The sequence below is a fragment of the Emydura macquarii genome, unplaced genomic scaffold, assembly GCF_026122565.2.
Source record: "Emydura macquarii macquarii isolate MOO-44397 ecotype Brisbane River unplaced genomic scaffold, CSIRO-AGI_Emac_v2 contig_587, whole genome shotgun sequence".
NCBI lineage: Eukaryota > Metazoa > Chordata > Testudines > Chelidae > Emydura > Emydura macquarii.
In genome coordinates this window covers 9,830,519-9,854,841 of record NW_027130724.1, presented here as the reverse complement: position 1 = coordinate 9,854,841, position 24,323 = coordinate 9,830,519, and the positions used below count along the sequence as shown (strand labels likewise).

At 40.4% G+C, this 24,323-nt stretch overlaps 1 long non-coding RNA gene across 2 annotated transcripts in view; it reads left to right on the top strand.

Annotated features, from left to right (window-relative positions):
- The window catches only part of LOC137147991 (uncharacterized), a 54,111-nt gene that overhangs the window by 22,265 nt on the left and 7,523 nt on the right, over positions 1-24,323 (top strand). The window contains exons 2-3 of one of the 2 annotated variants that reach the window (XR_010918411.1): positions 7,036-7,154; positions 8,912-9,114. This is a non-coding gene — a long non-coding RNA (uncharacterized lncRNA). The remainder of the gene's footprint in view (positions 1-7,035; positions 7,155-8,911; positions 9,115-24,323) is intronic. The other variant, XR_010918412.1, reaches the window with a different exon arrangement.

The following is a 24,323-nucleotide window of genomic DNA, read 5'->3' as shown; positions in this document are numbered from 1 at the left end:
CACCCAGATATCTGAGAGGCATCCACACTAGCAAATAGCGGGGATAGTTAGAGTGTAACTAGAGTAGCCACTCCTGAACAGTTAAAAGCACCATGCTTTCCTTCTTCAAATTAACCCCCTTCTATGCAGAAAAGCATGCAGTAGTGTATCCTGTTGAAAAGACTGAAGCTGAGGGTAACCTTAAAAATGTTGTGTTAAAGATCCTAAGCACAGTCAATAACTTCCCTTGTATTTTCTTCTGCTTTGCACTTATAAGATCTTAGCTGGAAATAGATGCTCCATTTTGGAGGCAATAACCCAAACCTCTGCTCAACATTTGAACCCAAGTGTCTTGAATGCTCAGAATGCTCTGATTTCTGCTCCCCCCCAGGCTGCCCGGCGCTGTATTTCTCATTTCTGTGCTCCTTTGCACCTCCTGATCCTGGTCCAGCGAGAAGCATAAGCCATCATACATTTCACACAAAAGCCTGTTTATGTAAGGCTCCCAATCCATCTTTTCAGTGACAAGAGGTTGATTTAGTTCTGATACATAGTATCAGCAGTGGCATTTTAGATCTTGAACTTCTTTTTATCTCATTAAGGGCTCCAATCCTGCAACTGGTACTGGATGGGCAGACAGCTGTCCAAACATGGAGACTCACTTACTTTAATTTTTGCATTTCTCCTTTCTCTAATATCACTGATTACTATTTTCAACGATGGAGAAGTCTTTAAAAAAAACAAAAAACAAAAACAAAAACTTCAGTGAAGTTCTCAGCAGGTACAACATTCCCCCCCATGCTCTGTCAACTGCAGAATTGGGCCTATATTTTAAATACCAAAGTAGAAGATGACGTGACAGAAAGAGCCAAGAGGTGACAGACCATCATGATGCAAACAGTTTTCAAAAGCGAAACAAAAATAACTCACTATAAAAGAAAGCAAATTATTGTTGTGCTTCCATACCTTCTTGTGTGACTGAAAACTAAAGAGGCAGCAAAAAAATGTACATGCGTAAATGCCAGTTTCTGATGATGACAAACCCGCCCCAATTTATTTCTTTTAGTGTTGAGTTGGTTACCCGTTTAGTAATTGGAAGTCTATATTTCTGGGGGTGTTTTGGTTGACATTACCTTCAAAACCTTCTCCCCTCTGCATTTTAACAACTATAGATCTTGATCCTGTACCAATGCAGAGACCAATTGGATCAGAGAGCAAGCTCGGAGCTTTAGATTTTGGTTTTCCTTCTGAGTGGGCGAGAGCAGATCATAGTTTCTTTCAATGTATTTATAATGGGTGAAATTCACCCTTGTGCAGAGCCCAGAGAACCAGTATAATACCTATGATACTGAGTAGAACATGGATTTTGTGCCAAGTACTTAAATGATGCACAGGCCCTTCATTAGTTCTCTGATCTTTGGACAGGTATGAATTTTATCCTATTTAAATGTATTCAATTAATATATTTTTGAATTATTCATTCTATGGATTAGTCACAAATATTCGAACAAAACTGTGTTGCTTCACTCTAACTGGTCATGTCAGTAACATAGAATTGGTTTTGGGCTTTGCTCAGATGAATGTGCAAGGTTCTGGGCATGAACACTTGATGCTGAAATTTTAAATTGACTCTATTGTGCATTCAGTTTTTAAATTAGATGTGTGAACACTTCTGTCAGTACAGTAGTGTGCCAGGAGAGAGAGGATGGTTGACGGGTTAAGACATTGGACTAGGGCCAGGCCAGACACCAAGGCCCAGATTCACAAAACTACGTAGGCCCCTAACTGCCATTAAAATCAATCTGAATTAGGCACCAAAGTACCTTTGTGAATCTGATCCCCAGAGGAGATGGTAACTTCCCTATCTTCCTCCCACTAGCTCCATTTCCTGCCGCAGCTTCCCTATGAAGGGAGAACCCACACAGATCCAGTTTGAGGATATAGCCCTAAGTGATTTCCCCAAGGGCACACTGGAAGTCTGCAGCCTGGCATAGATTCTCTGAACCCAGCCAGGTGCCTTAATTCTAAAATGATCCTTCCCATTTTGTTTACCAGTGTGGCATATGAGCATCTTCAGTCATGCCATACTGTTTCTGCTGCCTGAGTGGATGACTGGAACTACAGACCGAGACAAACAATGCACTTCTGGTATAAATCTTTGTCCAAACAATCATTCATGCTAAAGTATATGTGTTAGACTGTCTCATCTTGTCAGCAACTGCAGCATCATTTCAAATGGCCACTTCCCAAAAGATCAAAGTCTTGTCCTCTGCTCAGTTCCCTAATACACTCTCCCTTCTCTCTTCAGCATCCGGCTGTTTCTTCTCTCTCTGATATCACTGTTTGCTGTTTTTCAACTCTGGAGAACACTATTGCCTCAAATCTTCTATGATAAAGTTATTTGTTAGTGAGTTTAGTTGTTAAATTGATGGGAGAGGCAAATAAATTTCTCTTTTAACTACAAAACGGGTTTAAGCAGCCTGATAGCAAGGGGCAGGTCCTCAGAGCAGTCTACCACTAAAACTGCGAGGGTGTTGCAGTCTCCTTGACCACTCTAGTATACGCTTCTCTGTGATCTCTGCAATAACGAGACCACCAGCAAGGGTGTCAGTGCCAATTGTGGTGGTAATTTTTGTGATGTGGACACCTGTCCATTGCGACATTCAGTGGAAAAACACCTCATTTCACATATCCCTTCAGACAGCTGTCAGATGGCAACATCTTTCTGTCACTAATGACCTGAGCCAGTTTTAAAGTGACCTGTGGGTTACAGGCTCTGTTGCCCATAACCAATTCTCTGCACTATCCACGCCCTTCCCTTTCCTATGTAGAACTGCTATGCAGCACCTCCTGTTCATTTAAACACAAATGGCAGAGTTAATTAGGCTAGATTCTGACACCTTTACTCAAGTTGTCTAGTATCTCACTCTAAGTAGTCCCACGGGTTTCAGTGGGAGCACTCAGAGTAAGGTACTGCTCATTCGGTGTATGGATGGCAAAATCTGGCCCACCTTTTGCCATTTTTTTGCAATTTATTAAGGGATATTACACCTTACAGTCATAGGAGGATAGGGTGGTTTTAAAAAAAGGGAAAATGGAAATTGTTTCTTTGTGTGATTCTAGAACTCTACCTACAACTAGAAATTTGTGCAACAGCCACAACAGTAAAATGATGATAATGTTGGGTAACAGACTCAAAACTCCTACGTAAGGTCCCATAGGAAGAAATTCTAAGGGATAAAGCTGTTCAGGAGAACTGAAAGTTTCTCAAGGAGCCAGTATGCAGTTGTGTCTTTAATATTATCCAGATATGAAGGAAAGATAGAAAGAATAATCAGAGGCCAATATGGCATCATCAGGAGCTCTTTAATGACTGAAAATCAAAAAGGAATCCACAAAAAGTGGAAACATGGACAACTTTCTAAGGAATACAAAAGGAGTACATGTAGGAACAGAATCAGAAAGGCTAAGACACAAAATGAGTTACACCTAGAAAGGATCGTAAGAGACAATAAGATGTTATTTAAATATATTAGGAGCAAGAGAGAAACAAAGGAAATTGTGGGTCCCCTACTTAGCAGGGAAGGGGAGCTAATAACAGATGATGTCACAAAGGGTGAGATGTTTAATGATTATTTTACTTCAGTCTTCGCTAAAAGGATTATTGGTGACCAGATACTCAACACAATTAACATTAACAACAAGGGGGAAGGAATGCAAGCCAGAATAGAGAAAGAACAGGTTGAAGGCCATTTCGATAAGTTAGATGTATTCAGCAAGTAACCAGGGCCTGATGAAATTAATGGTAGGGTACTTAAGGAATTAGCTGAAGAACTCTCAGAATGAATTAATTTTGAGAACTCATGGAGGACAGGTCAGGACTCAAAGGACTAGTGAAGGGCAAACATAGCACCTATCTTTGAAAAGGGGAATAAAGGGGACCCAGGGAATTGTAAACCAGCCTAACTTCAGTAGCTGAAAAAATACTGGAACAAATGTATTAAATAATCATTTTAAGGATAGTAGGGTTATAAGTAATAGTCAACATGGATTTGCCAACAACAATTGTACCAAACCAACCTAATGTCCTTCTCTGACAGGGTTACTGGCCTAGTGAATGGGGGGAAGCAGTTGATGTGATGTCTTGGTTTTAGTAAGGCTTTTGACACACTCCCACATGATATTCTCAAAAACCTGTTAGGAAACAGTGATTTAAATGAAATGATTATAAAATGGGTGTGCAACTGATTGAAATACTGATTCGAAGAGTAGTTATCAATGGTTTGCTGTCAAACTGGGCATGCATATTTAGTAGGGTCCTTCAGGGGTCAGTCCTGGGTCTGGTACTTGTCAATATTTTCAATAATGACTTTGATAATGTAGTAAGAGTATGTTTATAAAGTTTGCAGGTGACACCAGGCTAGGAGGGTTTGCAAGTACTTTGGAGGCCAAGATTAAAATTCAAAAAGATCTTTACAAATTTGGAGAATTGGTCTGACATCAAAAAGATGGAATTCAATAAAGAAAAGTGCAAAGTACTTCACTTAGAAAGGAAATATCAACTGCACAACTACAAAATGGGGAACAGTACTGCTGAAAAGGATTTGGGAGTCCTAGTGGATCACAAATGGAATGAGTCAACAATATGATGCAGTTGTAAAAAGGCTGGGGTGTATTACCAGGAGTGCCATATGTAAGACATGGGAGGCAATTGTTCTGTTCTACTCTGTACTGATAAGGCCTCGGCTAGTGTACCATGTCCAATTCTGCAGGTCATACTTGAGGAAAGATGAGAACAAAATAGAGAGAGTCCAGAGGTGATAAACAAAAAGTTTTAAAAAAACCTGACCTAGGAGAAAAGGTTAAAAAACTGGGTATGTTTAGTCGGAGAAAAGAAGACTGAAGGGGTATCTTCAAATATGCTAGGGGCTGTTATAAAGAGGGACTGTGATCAATTGTTCTCCATGCCCACTGGAGCTAGGAGAAGTAGTAACTGGTTTAATCTGCAGCAAGGCAGATTTAGGATAGATATTAGGAAACCCTTTCTGGAATAGGTTTCCAAGGGAGGTTGTGGAATCTACGTCACTGTGCAACCTGTTCTTAAAAACCTTCAAACATCTGTCAGGGATGGTCTATCTTTACTTGGTCCTGCCTTAGCACAGGGGCTGGACTTCTCAAGGTCCCTTCCACACTACATTTCTATGACAACACTTCAGAACTTTAAATTGGTGGTTGGTTGATACCTTAGGCTTCTCCGTGGTGGGACCATCAAGAGCAGATTGTAGAAATATTTTTGCTTCATGGTATTAGAGTTCAAGAGAACAGTCTTAAGAGTCCCCCTTTGGACTTATTCACCGTCTTATGGTATTGGTGCCACCACTCTGGACATTGGGTGGTGGGTCATATTTTGGTTTTCCAAACCTCTAAGTTAGGAATGGATAAGCCTTAAAGGGGTCTGATCTAAAAGGGGCCTGATCTTCAGAGAATGGGGTCAATGCTTCCTGAAAATCAGGCACCTTTTATTTGTCTCAAGTTGGGCACCCCCCAAAATGGAGGCATTTAAAATTAAATAGCCCATTTATTACAGATGCATATTGATTGTAACTTACTCAGGTAAAAGCTGCCATTCATTCTTTTCTGTGAACTACTGTATGTGAAAAATCCCTCTATAAACACCACATGCAACTAAGGCTGCTTGAATTAATTTGTCTGAATGTCAATGCCTTCTACAGAGACTACTTTGCAGCTGAGATTTCATTTTGCCACAGCACAGCAGTTCATTGAAGCAGCCTTCATCATGTTGGAGATGGATGCTGAAAAGTCCTCTCCTTCCATTATATTTTAATGGATCTTTTATCCACAGAAAATGGAGCATTATGCATTAACTTGCACCCTGATCCAAAGCCCATTGATGTCAATGGGAGTCTTTTCACTGATTTCAATAGACTTTGGATCAGGTTAACACCCTAAGTCTGATGGGAGGATGGAAATTCAAGCATATAACTGGGGGCACAAGGCATTCTCTTCCACACTGCTGAAGTCATGTGAGGATTAGACACTGATATAAGCCTTCCCCTTCCACCTCGCCCCAATGCTATCAAATAGATTGCTTTAAATTTATTTCATGATCTATATCAATCATCTTTGGAATTTAAACTTCATTGTTTAGTAAATGATCTGAATGATCAGTGATAGCAGGAAGGCCTTGTGTCAGATGCAATGCTAAGCATAAAGAAGAGAGAGAGAAAAACTAGAAAGTATTGTACCTGTACTCCAAAAAGAACAGGAAATCAGTAAGTTGACAGATAACATCCCTTGTCCTCAAGCAAACTGAAATTAGGAATTCTGTGGAGAAACAGACAAGCAGTCACCACTTATTACATTTCCTGTCTCTAAAAAAGAAAGTGGGTGTACAATGTTGGTAATTCATGGTTTTATTGCAACCCTTGTACTATTTGGTGTCTTTCTTACAGCCCCACTTTCTGGAGTCAGGTGATTCTGAGAATATCTAGCTGCCATGATTCTGGAGAAAGCTTAAAAACATGATTCTGAAATACTCAAACCTGTAGGTAAATAGAAAGAACTCCAAATTTGTTTTTTAAATTGTTACAGTTTTTAAGCAAAATCAGTCAATCATGTTGGGGTTTTTTTGGGTCCTGACTCATGGTTTTTGAATGTTTGTGTTTGACAATACTGGCTGTATGTTGCCTTTAGTTCTAATATTTCAGTTGAGTCAAAGATAGTGTTTAAAACAGTACAATACTCTGATACTGGGATGATGGGCATAATGTCGGATTCCTCTAGTGCTTATATTACAAAGACTATAAATAGAGCCAATATTTCACAAAAATCCTTTTATCCTTCAGGCACCGAGTACAAACACATGTCGTCTTTGAATGGAAACCTCCCTTGATCCAGAGATAAAAGATCCTGAACATAATTAGAAAAGTTCTTATTTTCTTAACTGAGCAACCAGTTATGAGGACAAAGGAGTTCAGCAAAAATCAACATTTTTGGTCTTTTCACTATATATGATAAGTCTTCCTATTCTTCCAGGTTTTGGATTCTGAAAACCAGCAACTGATGGGGGGAGAGGGGAAGATATGTGACCCTGTAAAAATACACAGAAGAAGGCTGAGCCCAAACATCTGCTGCCAACTTGTGCAAAATTTCAGGTACAGTAATTATGTACAGGGTTGTCCTCCCTACCTTCAGGTACCCTGGACAATTTCCTCTGCAATCTGCCATTTAATAGTGGTGGGGAACATGTGGGTCACTTTTGCGGGCATGGGGAATTTTTTTTAAATGTCACCTTCATTAATGGATTTCTTGTAACTGTACCTTTTGCAATTTTAGGGTAAGGATCTGATTTTGCATGATTCCCCAATACTGTATATATCATGGGCTACATAAATCCACTTTCTATTGATCCTTCAGGCTGATTTTCTGCCCGCCCGACCACTGTTTTACCATATTTATATCACTAATGTGAATACTACTAAACAGCAGATTATTCAGAGAAGGCCACAATTTTCTATGTTCTCTATTGGAAGCAGTTCCTCTGATCTGTTGCACAAATGGTGGACATTCCAGCTTGATGACAGATGCAGTGTAATGCCAGTAAAATAAGCAGGGTGTCCCCCTCCAGCATTTTGTATGAATAGCAGGATACAAGGCATATTTGTTTATAGCCCCCTCTGGATCCTTTCTTAAAGGCATGTTCTGAGCATCTCAGTTGCCATCATTGCATCATTGTTGTTAGAGGGCATTGGCTTTCCTATAAACTTCTAAGACTGTAACGTTATCCTCTTTCTTTATGCCAAGTATCAGCCTATAGCAGCTGGTTGCAAAGCTGTTTAATCTCTCAGAGTGCTCTGGTTAAAATCCATGACTCACAACCATACAAAAGTACATCTAGGCAAGATGCCTTGAAAATGTTTAGCTTTAAGACCAATGAAGTATCAACTGTCCTCCAGAACTTCTCAAATTTATAGAACACACTCCAAGCCTATCTATTCTTACATGCTGTTCTTTATAGCAGATGACTGTTCCCTGCTGAAACGAAGTAGTATTTGAAATTCTGAAAATTTTCAATTTCATCTCTTGAATTTAGCAAAATTCTTTAGCCATGGTGAACACTAATCTTTTGTTGCACCAACTCTCTATCACTGTGTGTTCCCCTTTTGTAAAGACGCTGTTGCAAAAATATATTTTTATATATAATATATCTGCTAGCCAATATCCTAAACAACCAGAGCAGAAAAATGCAGCTATCTGATAGGGCTCCCAATGCGCGTTTCCGTCCTAGAGTTGAAAAGAATGCCACAGTATTTGTCTACAAACTCAGGACTTCGTAATAACTACACTGCTTCATAGAGCTCCTGAAAACAGTGTATCCAAGAGATGTAACAGTCTATCACAACAGAGCAAACTTGAAGGAGGGAATGTTTATTCAAAAATAAGTTGACTTGGCTGGTGACTTTCTATACATGTGCCACTCTATACATGTGCCATTGAGAGAGATGTTTCTCCTTAGCAAATTCTGTTCCCTGATATTGCCTCTGTTCACTAGTCTATCGGTGTTTAAGGGACATTAATGCACCACAACAGGATGGGGGAGAATTCCAACACCGCAGGCACAGTGTAGAACCCTGGTAAATCCTTTTTAGCACAAAGACTAAGAATACTACCCAGCATAAAAAACATTTGTTCTGTCATTGTTCCCTTGGTTCTCCACAAGGCCACAGCCCCTGCATTTTAAAGGAATAAAAAGTTGCAAACTATATTTTGTGCGCTGCATATTGTATAACTTTAACACTGTCAATCAATTTTCAATATAACAGGTTTTAAAATGTAATTTACCCTTAGCCGGTCAAATGGTGTTAAAAACAATTTGCTGAATTAGAAACTTACCCTCTTTCTACTCATTTAGTTCTGCTAAAGCTTGGCAAAAGTATGAGCAGCAGGGGCAGACGCTAATGCTGGCCACAGATTAAGAAAGACAGCACTTCATCAACCTCCAGTTGGAAGAATTTTTTGTTCTCCACAGCCATGAATGGAGAGAGTTAACACCTGGTGTAAAACTGGATTAACAGTGATGAATCAGGCACACAGTGGACAGTTACAATGACTCTTGTAAGTTATTATGTGAAACCTGATGCACGCTGTTGTCTGCAGAAGCGTGACAACTCTTAAATACTTGTATAAATCCTAATTTAGCCATTGGGAGTTTGGGGGGTGGAAAGTCCTGGACATCTCTGAAGCATCATAACAAAAACTGAGTGCGCCTGACATTTTTAGCATTCCATAATTCTCACTTTGAATTGTTTGTTATAGATCAAAGTAACCATTGAACTCCTGCAGTGTTTTAGGCTGTCCAAAAAGCATTAAAAAAAATCTTAATTAGATATGAAAATTTTTGTTGAGAGAAAGGTGGTAAATTTCAGTCCAATTATTTGAGCCATATCCATCAACAGTTTTATTAAACATATCTCAGAGGAAATCCCATAAGTGTATGGAGTGTCCACATAGAAAGTATTACTTACCTTTCTGTTTGGAAGATTTACTTCATATGTGATGTCCTTGAGGTGAGGCAGAGTGTAAAGCCTTGTGACCCAGCAAAACTCTTTGAAATGTGTAAATGTGAATTAAACACCCAGGAGAAATGGAGATATCCAATTTATAAGGATCTCTTGCATTCTGAGCTGAGGCCATCTTAGAATCAATGTAAATAGAATGCTCTGTAAGGAACTTTGGGTAAGATAATCAAAATCCTCTCACCTCCACCCCACCAAAAAAATAACAAACCCTGGATTGGTTTTCTCACAAATCCAAGGTGAGCCAAGAACATGCAGAAGGAATCTTCAGAAAGGAAGAATGGTCCAGTGGTTAGGGCACTATCCGAGGCAGTGGGAGACCCAGGTTTAATTTCAAACTCCACTACAGATTTCTTATGTGACCCTGGACAAGTCATTCAGCCTTTCTGTGATAGCACATCCCTACCTCCCAGGGATGTTGTGAGGATTATAATGTATTATGTGAAGTCATTTGGGGTGTACTGATGAAAAACGCTATATAAGAATGAAATATTAAAATAAGCCACAATTTCCCCCCTCCACTCCGTGTTGGCCAATAAGTTTAAAAGCTGGCAAATCATAGAATCATAGAATATTAGAGTTGGAAGGGACCTCAGGAGGTCATCTAGTCCAACCCCCTGCTCAAAGCAGGACTAACCTCAGCTATATCATCCCAACCAGGGCTTTGTCAAGCCTCAGCTTAAAAACCTCTAAGGATGGAGATTCCACCACCTCCCTAGGTAACCTATTCCAGTGCTTCACCACCCTCCTAGTGAAAAACTTTTTCCTAATGTCCAACCTAGACCTCCCGCCCTGCAATTTGAGACCGTTGCTCCTTGTTCTGTCATCTGCCACCACCGAGAACAGCCTAGCCCCATCCTCCCTGGAACCCCCTTTCAGGTAGTTAAAGGCTGCTATCAAATCCCCCCTGACTCTTCTCTTTTGCAGACTAAACAAGCCCAGTTCCCTCAGTCTCTCCTCATAAGTCCTGTGCTCCAGCCCCCTAATCATTTTTGTTGCCCTCCTCTGCACTCTCTCCAACTTGTCCACATCCTTTTTGTAGTGGGGGGCCCAAAACTGGACACAATATTCTAAATGCGGCCTCACCAATGCCGAATAGAGGGGAATAATCACTTCCTGTGACCTGCTGGCAATGCCCCTCCTAATGCAGCCCAATATGCCATTAGCCTTCTTGACAAATGACACAGCACAGGAAAGGAGATAAATGGGGAACAGCAAAGTCTTAAGAGTTGTACATGTAAATAGTGGGAGCTATTGATAGTCATCAGAAGCTCTCTAGAGTGAGCAGAAGGACGAAGTAGTAGAAAGAATAGTTGGAAGGTGACCTGAAGCACAAACTGGCTTACAGAAGAGGTTAAGAATGAGAACCTGGTTTTTCTTCAGTCTTTCACCCCATATTCCAACAACAGAATGCAGACCCAGTCATCCCATTACGATGACCAGGGCAAGCCGATGCACTCTTCTTCCATGCGTTAGTTGCAATGTACTTTTCTTTTCTCCCATGGAAAATCCTTCTACTGATCATGAGTGGTTGGTGCAGCAACAGAAAGTGCATTCTGGCCAGGTAAGGGAATGGAACTCTCACCATCAGGGCTGGTATTTTCAAAGGGACTTAAGGGAACTGGGTGCCCAATTCCCATTGAATTACAATATAAGTCATGTACTTAACTCCCATGGGCCCCTTTGAAAATCTCAGTCCAACTTAATCAATTATAGCCCCTCCTAGTGGTAGACAGATCAGCTGTGCAGTCAGCGCATCCAGCAATGCTCTAGGATATCCATGCTCCAGACTGGAATGTCACTTATCCCCAGAATACGGGGACGAGCACTCTGACAATTATTTTTTAGTAGTAATAGTATAACAAGCTCTTTGAGGGTGTGGGGGAAGGTATGGTATGGAGGATCTGGGGTTAACGTAAATACACAATAAAAGGACACAAGTGCATTGGTGCAAAGTCAGAACTACCCAAACGGCAGCGTTTTGAATTCAAAGCAGAGCTAGATCTAGAGAGAATCTGGGACAAGTAGTGAGCCAAATCTCAGTCCATTCCTGGTGCTGCCTGCAACCTCAATAAACATTGTTTACACAACCCTTAATTGAAAATTGCTGCACTAGCCCCAAATACTGCAGAATAGGATAGTGTTATTACAGTGGTTTGTGCTGTTACTATAGCTAGCTGCAGGTTTGTTTGTTCTAATAAGGAATATGCTTTGGAAAGTAAAGTAGGAATTAGATAAGTTTGTAGAAATGCTTCTGTTCTCAGAAACAGATCTTGAACAAAACGTTTTCTTGAATAAAAGTGGGTACAGACGGTGAAATGTGCCATCCACAGAGCAGCTGAGTATGGAGCCTCTATGAGGACTGATATGAATTCACCACCTCAACCCAGCACCAGGATTTGGGGCTACTGACAGACCAGAGCTGTCTCCCCTGGGGGCTTTTATTCCTCCAGAATAGAGTAACATCTGTAGCTTTCTTGTGTTGGTTGCACGAGGCAATGGGGGTGCATTAACACAGTTCCATGGCCCCTTCTCTGACCTGTCTCTGGACTACCCTGGCTCACCCCAAAATAGACCTTCTGCAACAGGCCTGCAGAAGACACTCCTGTTGTGGACATGCACCCCTGCCCAGCCATCTGTGTCCTCACGTAACCCCTGTGTTAGGGTCAGGTGGTGCGGAGAGCCTTTGGCCAGCATGAGTTTGGCCCGAGGAGCTCAGCTAGTTTATTTGTCAGGGCTACTACTTTACAGCAGTGTAAAATCCTCTAAGTAAAACTGGAGAGCGAGAGATTCAATGTTCATTTCTGGTTAATAAAAAACACAGTTATTGGCTAACCATGCTCAGGACCTTCCCAGAGGGAAATCAACAAAGATGGGTTCCTTGGCCAATGGATAAATCTAGCAGTTGTGTAGTATGCAAGATTAGTAATTGTACTTTCTTAATTAGCCACAATGTTTTAAAAAATTGTGCTATGAAGTTTATTCAGGCGGAATTACACCTCAAATGGCCTTTTATGTCTCCATTAAATGGTTTTAATGGGGCCTGTGAAATAAATCAGTTGTGCATAGTTGGTTTTGGTGGTTAGAACTGTTCAGTGCCTTAATTTCCGTTAAATAAAGGCAACATCCATAGGAACACCAGTGTTTTCCATTTAAAACGGAAAAAAAAATCTTGTTTTAAAAACTTTTCACTGTTTCCCAGCTTGTATTCGGTGGAAATGCTTTGGTTTTGACAGTTCATCTGTGTAACATTAGCTTTCAGCAGCATGAATAACAATGTCTGAAAGCGGCTTAGAAATATGAAAACATGTCCATTCCATAGAGAGAGGAAAAGTCTTAAAAACTGGTCAGATTTTTTTGAATCTCTGTTAAAACATACCAACCACACACCCAAATCTCTTCTGGATTTATTTCTTAATGAGAGAGTATTTGTCTACATCCAGCAGCTACATGGTTGCCAATCCAATCCCTGCCATTTAAGAAATAGGGTAAAAGGCAGTGCTAATTTACACCATACACAATTCTGTTGAAGTCCATGGGATTCCCAAAAGGCTATAAGTCATTTGCTGAGCTTGGTGCTGTGATGGAAAAGTGAGAGAGGTGAGATCTGTATGTGGATGATATGCTCCATGCAGGGATCAAGGGGTAAGATTAGGCCCTCAGCATGTCAATAATAAAGCTGAGTGAAATGTGTGCAGCAAATCTGATTTTTCACTACATTATCAAAACTCGGGCTGGCTTCATCAAAGGCTGCAAAACTTTTGAGCCCCACCAAGTCCTATGCCTTTCAACCACACAAAGAGACAATTCTTCCTCCCCTGAAATGTCTTCCTGAATTGCCAAATTTCCCTTAGCTCTAGTCAATAAGGTAAATTCACCTCTGTGCAGAGGGATTGTCACAAAGCCTATGCACTGGTAAACCCTATGTTTATTTTGAGGGCTTATGTAGTGCTTGTCTTGAGCTGGCTGTCTGCACATGAGTGAATTTCATCCTGCTCAAATAAGGATCTGATTCAACCCCCATTAAATTCAATTTGGGTCTTTTCACTGACTTGAATGGGAGTTGGATCAGACCCTAATGAGAACTAGAGGAACTGGTGTTTTGTGTTGGTTGGATATTTGAAGAATAACCAGAAATGCATGCATTCAGATAGCTGTGTAACATATGGAGTGCTGCAGGGGAAGGGCAGGTTTCTCAATCATGAAGTGTGGTTTTTGTGGAGAGGACAGACTGTTGGAAGTTTTCCCTTATTTAGTGCTCTTGAGTGTCTTGAACCAGGAGTCTTATCTTTGAGATATGTGGATGGCATATTGTCACGTTCATAAACATGCACATGAATTGCCATTCCCTTCCACTGAACATGAACTCTAAGACGATCATTGTCTCTTTCCTTCCCACAGATCACGTCATTAAAAATAAATATTCTTCATGGTTAAATTACATTTTGACCGCCTTCCTGAATCTCCAGGTTCCTTGTTTTAAAACCATTAATCCACATTTACATGGTTCATCCACTGAGCCTATCTATCAGCATTAAGTTTAACTCCAGCAGTTGGGTAAATATATGAGTTTGCCTGACCACATATCCATTTCGGCCTTATGAACTTTTTTTGCTGGCTTTGTGAAAAGCTCAATAAGTAACCTTTTAGTTCAAGTGCACCATCACGGTGGAACACTTTAATACTCACTAGTTTTAAGGAATTAATTCATAGTTCATATGATCTTATATTCACTTGCAGAATTGTTGCACTATAAATTGACTGGTTTAATCATCTTAATAAGTAAAACTGTAATAGGCACCAAATTACATGAAGTGGGATATTATTATGTGTTAAGCATTATTGTTGCAATCATAGGAACTATCACACTGGATCATACCAATGGGCCATCTAGTCCAGAAATAGGAAGGAAGGGTCTGAAGGCCAGAGGTTTCAAGGAAAGATGCAGGAAACTCCACATTGGACAATTATAGAATATATAATGGGAAGGTTCTTCCTAATTTCAGGAAGTTAGTAGTTATGGTTGTGCCCTGAGCATAATGGTTTATAGGATGAAAATGTATATGGGCTATCTAATATAAATGTGGATTACATCCTGGGGCTCAGTTTCATGAGGCAAAGAGTTCCATACATTACTTTTGCACGGTATGAAAAATATTTCCTTTTGAAAGATAAGTCTTTGTTTTCTTTTAATTTCATTGGGACTCCCCTTGTTCTAGAAAGGGTAGATAGAAACTCTTGATATACTATCCCTAAATATATGTCACCTTGGATTTGTCTCCTCTCTAAATCCTAATCTTTTTCCACTTCTCCTCATATTGAAATCCTTCTATGCCTCTAATTTTTCATTGCCCTTCTCTAGACCGTCTTTCCTTTTTTTTTCCAGGTACATTCTTTCTGAGGTGGGGTGATCAGAACATATTATTCAGGGTGAGGCTGCACAGTCAGTTCATATAATGGTATTTCAGTGGAATACATCCAGTCCCTAGAGAAGGAGAGCAAAGGTGTGATAAGATTATGAAGATCAGAAGATGGCTCAGGGATTGGTACTATGAGGAAGGTTTTGGGATAATCAACCACAGAGAGGCATTCATAGAGAAGATTCTTCTCAACAGATAAAATTGACTTGAGTGCCTGGGGTATTAATCTTCTGGGATCAAGGCTGGCATGGTTAGTAAGAAGGGCTTTAAACTAGGAAATGAGGGGAGAAGGTTGTGAGAGACTCATTCAATCACCATGCATGGCTTCAATACACAGGAGGAGGAAAATCAGCTAAATGAAAATACAGGAAGCAAAATTGAACACCACAAAATAAGAGTATGGACAGAAAGGAGAAGAAAATACAAACATTGGCTGGAGTAATAGTCAGGTATGTGTTACACTTAGTGAAGGGAATATACCAGATCTGGCTAGAAAACTGGGTGGGGATCTAAAGGAAACAACTGAAATGCTTGTACACGATGTAAGGAGTCTCGGCTTAAAATGGAGGAACTGGAACTACCAGTGCAAGAGGCCAAATCAGGTATTATAGAAACATGAAGGAATAGCACTCATGACTGGACTGGGTATTGAAGAGTAACTGCTGTTCAAGAGAGATGGGAATAAATGAAAGGTGGTGGGATTGTTTTGTACATCAGCAAAGTGGTAAACTGTACAGAAATACAAAAGGATAGTATGGACAAAACAGAATCTGTCTGGGTCAAAATCACTTTGGAGAAGGATTGTAAAAGAGGTTCTGTTGAGAGAGTGTTAGGGAGTCTGCTATAGACTCCCAGAGTCTGATTCTGACATGGATAGGGATCTCTATTAGAGAGAGAAATACTTTGGGGAATTGTGTCATAATGAGAGACTAACTTCCTGAATATAGTTTGGAAAATAAATGCTACTAATACGGGTAGGAGCCATTTACTCCTGGATGTGATAGATGACTGTTTTCTTCGTCAAACCAACTGAACCAACAAGAGGTGAAGCCAATTTAGATTTGGTTTTGGAAAGTAGTGAGGACATCATAAAAGAGCTAGTCATAGGAAGTGACCATGGATCAAATGATCATGAGTTTATTTCAGCTTATGATTTTTTATTTCAAAAGAGTAGACTTGGGGAAATTAAGGGAACTAGTTAAAGAAGAGCTCAAGGATTTAAATGCAGAGGAGACTTGGAGTTTCCTCAACTGTATGAAAATTATCTGAAATTTCCATCCCAAGCAAGGGGAAACAACTTGTAAAGAAATGGTCCAGGCACAGCTGAATGAATGAGCATCTCAAAAAAGTTATTAGGAGTAAGTAGAGAGCCTATATGGAATGGATAAAGAAGTTGATTAGCAAAGAAAGCTACATCATGGAGGTCATAAAATATAGGAATAAAGTGAGAATTGTTAAGAGTCAAATTGAATTAGCTCTTGCCAAGGAAATTAAAATAAGGAGGTTTTTTAGTTATATAAAGAAATGAGAAAGGATGAGGTTGGGCTGCTATGCAATGTGGATGGGAAAGAGATTAAAGATAATCTAGGTATGGCTCAAAAAGTAAATGAATACTTTGCCTCATTTTTCTATAAGGATGAAAACATGGAACATGTACATGAAGGCAGTATGGATGATGGAAATGAGTGTCTAGAAATGGAAGTTACCACATCTGAGGTGGAAGAACAATTTAAGGAGCTTAATGTGCTCAAATAAAAGGAAACAGACAATTTCCATCCTAGAATACTCAAAGAATTGGGATATCAGAGTGCTAGTCCAATAGCAAAGATTTGTAATAAATCTATCTATTCATGGGTAGTACCACTTACTCGAGAATAGTTAATGTCATATCTGTATTTAAGAAAGGAAGGGGGGAAAAGGGAACTGGGCAGTTACAGACCTATTAGTTTGACCTCAGTAGTATGCAAGGCTTTAGAACAAATGGTGAAGGAAAGAATAATTAAGTTCATAGAGGTAAGTGGTAAAGGGGATTTAATGTAGTATAGGTTTACCAAAGATAAATCATGCCAGACTAATCTGATTTCCTTCTTTGAGAAAATAACTGATTTTTTTAGATAAGTGAAGTGCAGTAGATCAGTAAAGCATTTGACATAGAACCACATGGGAAATTATTAGTTAAATTAGGGAAGATGAGTATCAGTACAAGCATTGTATGGTGAATAAGGAATGGCTAAAGGGAAGAAGGCAAATTGTTGTGCTGATACTTGAATTATCAGACTGGAGGGTAGTTACTGGTGGAGTTCCTCAAGGATCAGTCCTGGGACCAATCTTATTAAATATTTTTATTAATGACCTTGGTACAAAAACTATGTGTGTTAATTAAATTTGCTGATGATACGAAGATGGGAGACAGTCAATACAGAAGAGGATTGGACTATTATACAGGAAGATCTAGACTGCCTTGAAGATTGGATTGATAGAAATGGAATGAAATTCAATAGTATAAAGTGCAAGGTTATGCGCTTACTAATCATAAGAATTTCTATTACCATCTGGGTGCTAATCAGTTGGAAAAGACAGTTGGAAAGAGATATGGGTGTATGGGTTAATCACAGGTTGACAGGTTGCACCACCAATGTGATGTGGCTATTAAAAAAGGCAAATGGGAGCTTAGGACATATTAAGTGAGGCATTTCCAGTAATGATAGAGAAGTATAAATGCCACTATACAAGACACCTCATCTGGAATACTGTGTACAGTTCTGGTCACCCACGTTCAAGAAAGATGAATGTAAATAAATCAGTGCAGAAAAGAACTACTAGGATGATCAGGGAAATGGAGGGCTGACCCCGCTACTGTATTCTGGGCAGGGTTTTAATCTCCTTCCTATGAAGCAGGAAGGATGGCTATGGCTGAAGACAGGGCATAGGACAGGGCTCTGAGATGGCATAGAGCATTGGTTCTGAAACTGGGGGTCACACCATTTCAGGAGGTCACAACATGGTTAGGTGGGGGTTGCGAGCTGTGAGCCCCGACCCCAACCAGGAGTGGAGCTGTGAACCTCTCTGCTCCCTCCCGGCGGAGGAACATAGGGTGAGGGTGAGCAGTGAAACACGTATACTGCTCATCCCCCTCCCCCCAACATTTGTCCATGGCCCCCTATGGGGCTGTGAGGGGAGAAGTGAGGAGCAACGCCAGGGCTCCCTGAATCCAGGTTACTTTCCCCACCCGGGCAGTGCTGCTCTCTGCCCTCCCCTTACATAGCCCAGGTGGGAAAAGTGACCTGGATGCAGGGAGCCCTAGCGTTGGTCTTCATTCCATCACCCGCACTCCAACCCCCTAGGGATTCATGGAGAGGGGAGCAAACAGCAATACCAGTCACTCCATTCATGCAGATCAGTTTCCTCAGTGGGTGTGGGGACAGGGGCTAGGGGTGAAGGTGGCACAGTGCAGGGGTTGAAGCAAAGGGGAAGTGGGGAGCCCATGGAGGCCATGGGCAGTGGTGGGGGCATCCACAGGGGCCAGGAGGTTGCACTCGGAGGCCTGCTGTGTGAAAGGGGTCACCAATAGAAAAAGTTTGAGAACCACTGGCATAGAGCATTCTCTCTCAGGTGCTTGGCTGGCTGGTTCTTGCTCACATGCTCAGGGTCTAACTATCACCATATGTGAGGTCAGGAAGGAATTTCCCCCCAGATCAGCTTGGCAGTGACCTTGGAGGGGGTAGGAGGGTGCGATTCACCTTTCTCTGCAGTATGTGGATGCAGGTCACTTGCCAGGATTATCTAGCTCTCTCATTTAGTCATTTTCCTGCTATTGTGGAGGCCTTCGGCACTGGTGCAGCTCAATCCCTCCAATTCTCTGCTTGCGACACATAATAGTCTAGTCTCTAATGGACTATAATACTTCGGTCGTTGGGTTTAGTGTGCAGATGCTGGGTGGTGGTGGTGGCGGCCTGTAATATACAGGTCAGACTATATAATCTGGTGGGCCCTTCTGACCTTAAACTCTGTGACTCTGATTATAATACTCAGTTTTATTTTTTATCCCTATAAAGCAATCTAATCTTTTTTTTTTTTAAATATCCACTGGACATTGAGCATAAAATTTCATAGGGTCATGTACAGTGATGCCTAGATAATGTTCATGAGTACTGCAGTTAATTTAGAATCCTTTAATGTGTATGTATAATTAAAATTGCTCCTTATAGTGTGCAGCATTTTGCAAATTGAAATTCATTTACCATAAGGTTTCACAACCATTTATCTTAGCTAAATCCTTCCTTAATTTCTCACAAGCTTGACCAAACTAAATAATTTTATGACCTCTGTAAAATTTGCACGTCTTTTATAAGTATCTGATCATGTATCAAACTGAGTGCTAGTGAATTTTGGCTGTGCTGTTGTATGTTCCAGATCTTCTGCTTGGTTGCTGGAGTCTGTGTTTTGACTGACAGTTTGACCTTCCCAACTCACTTGTAACCTCTGATTCACCACTTTCTGAAGTATCACTATCTATCTTATACTTGGAGGGAGTTAATATGACTCCTGTTGTTATAACTCTTTTTTGCTATTTATCAGGCTGTCTGAACCATTCATAATGTGCCCTCAGTAGAGATTATCTATGGGTAACACAAAACTGAATTCATATGGATTCCCATCTTTTCATAATAATTCTCTCACGAGGAAGATGCATTCCATGTGCTCAAATCCTCATGGCCCTGAATACTAAATAAACAAATGAGCTGTAATGGTGCTCAGATCTTTTATTGAAAATACTGAAAATTTGTTTTCTTGTTTTTTAAATGCATCATTTTATTTTATTCTTTTAATGGATTTTCTCATTGATTTTTTTTTTTTTTTTTTTTTTTTTTGGCTAATGCAAGATATAAATCAATTCTTTGTGTAGCTCTGCCAGTGACTTGTTACATGACTTCTGGTCTAGTCTGAACATCAGTTGAACTAGATTAGGCAGGTTCATGGAAAGGAGTCCATAGATATGCACCTGTTACAGAGCCATTCATAGAATCATGGAAGATTAGGGCTGGAAGGGATCTCAGGAGGTCATATAGTGCAACCCCCTCCTCAAAGCAGGACTAACCTCAGCTAAATCATCCCAGCCAGGACTTTGTCAAGCCGCACCTTAAAACCTCTACAGATGGAGATTCTATCATCTCTCTAGGTAACCCATCCAGTGCTTCACCACCCTCCTAGTGAAAAAGTTTATCCAACCTAGATCTCCCCCACTGCAACTTGAGATCATTGCTCCTTGTTTTGTCATCTGCCATCACTGAGAACTGCCTAACTCCATCCTCTTTGGAACCCCACTTCAGGTAGTTGAAGGCTGTTATCAAATCCCCCCTTTGTGAAGACAACATTAGCCTATTAGCTGAAGTGGCTCAGTGTGTTTCTTATGTGCCCCCGCTGAGGCAAATGACTGAAGGATTTATGCACTGGCTGGTTCTTTGGTTTCAATTTGACCCTGGAGCCTGATTCTCTTCTGCCCTCCTTGTGGAGCTAGCATGCTAGCAATATGTTGTGGCATGGATGGCAGCCTTGGGCTAGCCATCTGAGCTTGGTGCAAGTGGGTCAGGCAGGCTTGGACTTGGGTGGCTAGCCTGAACTGCCACCCATGAAGAAACATCACAAGTGCCAAAAATATCAGCAGAGGAGTTGGGTACATAGGAATCGTGAGGTGGAAAAATCTAATATGTGATACTATTTGTTCTCTTACTAGTGCATTCAATAGAAAACCCCGAATTATTTTCAATTACATCACTCGACCACAGGCTGAAAAGTCAGGGACCCATTGCCTGGCCCAAACAACATCTCAAATGTTTGCTTTGCTGTATGCTGCAACTTATCAGAATACGCAATGACATCTTGATTGTATTGCATCAGGTTTTATTGCTCCAGAACACAAAGGAATACAGCTCAATGTAACCATGGAAGTCAAAGTCCTGCATAAAACTTAACAAAGTGATGTTGTCAGATACCAATGAGCTATATTAAGCTTTTATTTTAACTTTTAAAGTCCTTGTCACATGGGAGAGTTAACCATTCAGTTTCAACAGCAGCTGTCTTTCACAGAGAGGGATTTTCTCCCTAATGTGTATTTCCAGGAGCTAGAGTTTAAAAAAAATTAATTTAAAACAGAAGCCAAATTCTCTCTATGAATTACAACAAAAATTATTGCCTTATAATCAAGGATAGTAATTATACTCCTCAGACTAATTGCTTAGTCGGTTCCTTCCTAACGATAGGGGTTACTTCTCTGTCTATCAATGAATTACAGTATATTTACGTGGTTTCCTAGTGTAACCACATAGAGGCTGATTCTGGCCCCCTTCTTGCTGCCCCATATGCTGCTGTGATGTTGGCATATGGGGCTGTTAGAAAAACAAGGGTCTGGGGAAGAATTCTTCCAGTGTGGGAGTAGTGTCACCCCAATTTAAGGTGCCTTCTGTTGCTCCCCTTTGCAAATGGCAGTATAAGGAGAGTGTCAGGGAGGAACAAGAAAGGATACACTGAGGGTGGGAGGAAGTGTGTCCAGAAACCAAATATTACTAGGATATTGGACTGCTGCACAACCCACTAGCAACCCTGAAAAGACTACCTTAGGTTAGAACATCTTCTCTGGTTCCTCTAATTTAGGCTGGGGCCCATTTTCGGGCCACAGAAGCCCAGAATCCAGAGGACTCAAAGATGGCATAAAGCCACCTTCCCAGCCTCTTCTCCCCAGAGGGTATTCTGTGCCCATAATTCCTGATTGCCCTCAGTCAAGAAACCTGCCTAACACCTCTGTCCCTTGTCACAGCTCATCTTTCTGGTGGCTCTGTGTAGTCAGACCATTCATTTGGAGCAAGTTGTGTAGAGTCTTCAGTGCTAATATTAATAAATATACACTGGAAAGTGTTTTTGTTTGTTGTTAAGATTACACTGAATAAAAAGACTAGAATATTGGAAAATACAGGGTAAATCAGGGCATGAGAATATCAACCTCACCAAAATTCAGCTGTAAGAGGATTTACAAAAATCCCAAAACAGTAGTGTAAAAGGATCACGGCCTATCTTATAGGGCCCTCCTTCTACAAGAGCAGGTTTTGCTCTTACTCAATCAGCTCACTCCCTGGGTTATTCTGTCTGAGCTTTCTCAAGGAATCCAGGGAAACAGTTTCCAGCAGGGTTAATTGTTTTATTTCAACCCTTTTTAACAAAAAGAATCAACACCTTGCAGACTCTTCCCTTGACGTCTGTGCAGGCCCAGTAGCCCCTTCCCCAAGTCTGTCCCTCACGCCAGAAACTTCAGTAACCAAAATTTCCTGGCTCTTAACTCAGAGCCTCAGTAATGAAGGACTTCACACAGTCTCCCTTCTGTCTATTCTGATTCTGTAGCAATTCCTCTCTGCAGTAGCTCCAGTAGCAGTCCATTGGGAGCAAATCTCCTACCCCCTCAGTTTTTTGGGAGGTGTTGCAGTCCCCTCCTCCGCTTCCTGCTATCCTTTTTTATAAAGATCACTAATTAAGTTCCAGCTCTTTCTCAGGTGCAGGTGGCGTGGCTAATCAGCCAGCTGCAGGCCTCTAACCCCAGTGGAATTGTATCCCTTACACTTTTTACAAGTCGATAACTGAGTCAAAATTAAAACAAAAATGGAAGAATGTTATAAAAACATTGTAGGCCTGATTTATTCTCTCTATTGTTACACCTTTTAACACTGGCATGATTCCACTAACTTTGGTGGATTTCCATTAGCCTGGAACCTGTCAAAGAATTAGGCTCTTTCTGTTTGCTTTCTTTACTTTCTTTTGATTAATGGACATTGTCCTTGTTTACTGTTGGATCTGTGGAGAAGAAGTCCTTATAATCTATTTAAAATGACACTTAGAAAATGATTTACATTAGGCATAAATGTGGTGTTCTGATGGGAATCCAAACGATTTCTTGGTACTTCAGCTCCTTGCCAGTCAGTGATAAGCCAAGTGCTAATCATTACAGTATTTCCACTTATGATCATAATTAATTTTTAAAAGTAGCACAGGGCTGAAGCCTTCTGTATGGTGAAAGATAAGTCAATGTATGTGCATCTGACCTTCTTGATGTACAATGCTCAGATACCTCCCTGATAACAACTTAGTGTGAGTCATATCTATATTCAGACTGAAACACATGGAAAAAACATTACTAAATAGCTGTACATTTTTGGTGGTGGTGGTTGTTTAATGAAGTGGGCCAAATTTTTAAAATGTATTAAAATTCTAACACTTAAAAAATAGAAGAACCTTACATTCCTTTTGTTACAGTAAGTAAAATAAAATAAAATAAAATAAAAATATACACTAAGACTTTTGGGGGAAAAAATAACAAACTTCCCAGGCTTTTCATTGACAAAATCTGTATCCTCAGCCTCTTCCTTTCTACCTTCAGATGACTAAGCCTTGCAAAGGAGAAATGAAGAGGAATTCACACATATACTGTCAAAAGCACCAGGCTGTATCCTATTAGAAGAGACTCAGGGGACCTATTTTTTTAAAGGCAACCAGACTTATTTGCAAAGTAATTCTTCAGCCTTTTCTGCCCAGTGTTAAAAGCTCTATAGTGAATCCTCGTTTGGCAGGGAGTGCCATATGGAGAAGCATCCTATAAATGGTTATTTATTAGCCACCAGTACATTTTTGTTCCATTTTATAGAGTATGCTACTTCAGAACAAAATGGAAAGGCATTTACATGACTCACCATCTAGATTATAGACCATGACTGAAACAATAATTGCAACACTTTCTAAAAGCTACAAATACAGTTACAAATCATACAGAAAGTATGAAAGCTCTGGTTACAACTTCAATCAGCCATCAGATTACTTTATCTACCATGCATCACTTAGGCAACAAAATTTAATAGTTTCTTATTGTTGTTAGATATTACTACGGTTAAAGTAAAACAAAACTGTGGACAACAGTCACTTTAACCCGCTCTTGACCATCCGTGGAGATATCTGAAAGGTCATTAATACATCAGCTGCACTAAGGTTCCCTTTTCCTCCTAAAATAATCAGTTAACATGACTTTAATCATGCTCATTATGCTTTCATTGTCTTCTAGGATTTATGAGGAATGAGTGTGATTGTGGGGCAAGGAAATATTGTTCACCTAACCAGCTCTGCTAGTTAGACTAGGGTCCTGGGCAGTTTGGAGAGTTTTCAAATCTCTGGGGTATAAAATGGATGAAGATTAATGCCTGAATGCAGTTTATTGCAACACATGCTACCATAAACACAGTTCATATGCACACACGCTGTGTACATCTACACACTGTATTTTTGTTTGCATCTT